This window comes from Eimeria mitis, genomic scaffold, assembly GCF_000499745.2.
Source record: "Eimeria mitis Houghton genomic scaffold, Emh_scaff3542, whole genome shotgun sequence".
In the NCBI taxonomy this organism is placed as follows: domain Eukaryota; phylum Apicomplexa; class Conoidasida; order Eucoccidiorida; family Eimeriidae; genus Eimeria; species Eimeria mitis.
The window spans coordinates 1-434 of record NW_013571886.1 but is presented as its reverse complement, the minus strand read 5'-3'; positions in this window follow the sequence as shown (position 1 = coordinate 434).

Below are 434 nucleotides of genomic sequence, written 5' to 3'. Positions count from 1 at the left end.
TCCTTTCTCTTCTTTCTCTGTCTCCTCTATACTGCCGCAGCCCCCCTCTGCTGCTGCTGATGCTGCTGCTCCTGCTGCTGCTGCTGCTGCTGCTGCTGCTGGGGGGAGAGAAAAAGGCAGCTACGCTGCAGCAGCAGAAGATATTCAGGACCCCTGTAGATTTTTCTCGGTGCACACGCCTTTGCTGCTGCAGCAGCAGCACCAGCTGCTCCCGCAGCAGCAGCAGCAGCAGCAGCAGCAGCAGCAGCAGCAGTATATCCCCTGGTGGTCCCCACGCAAAACCTCGAGGAGACGGAGACTGTCTCCCTCTTCAGATGGAGACACAAAGGAGACAGAAAGAGAAAAGGAGACAGATAAAAAAACAGAGACAGAAAGAGAAAAGGAGACAGAAAGCAACTCAGTCTCTGCATCAGTCTCACCAGCAGCAGCAGCAG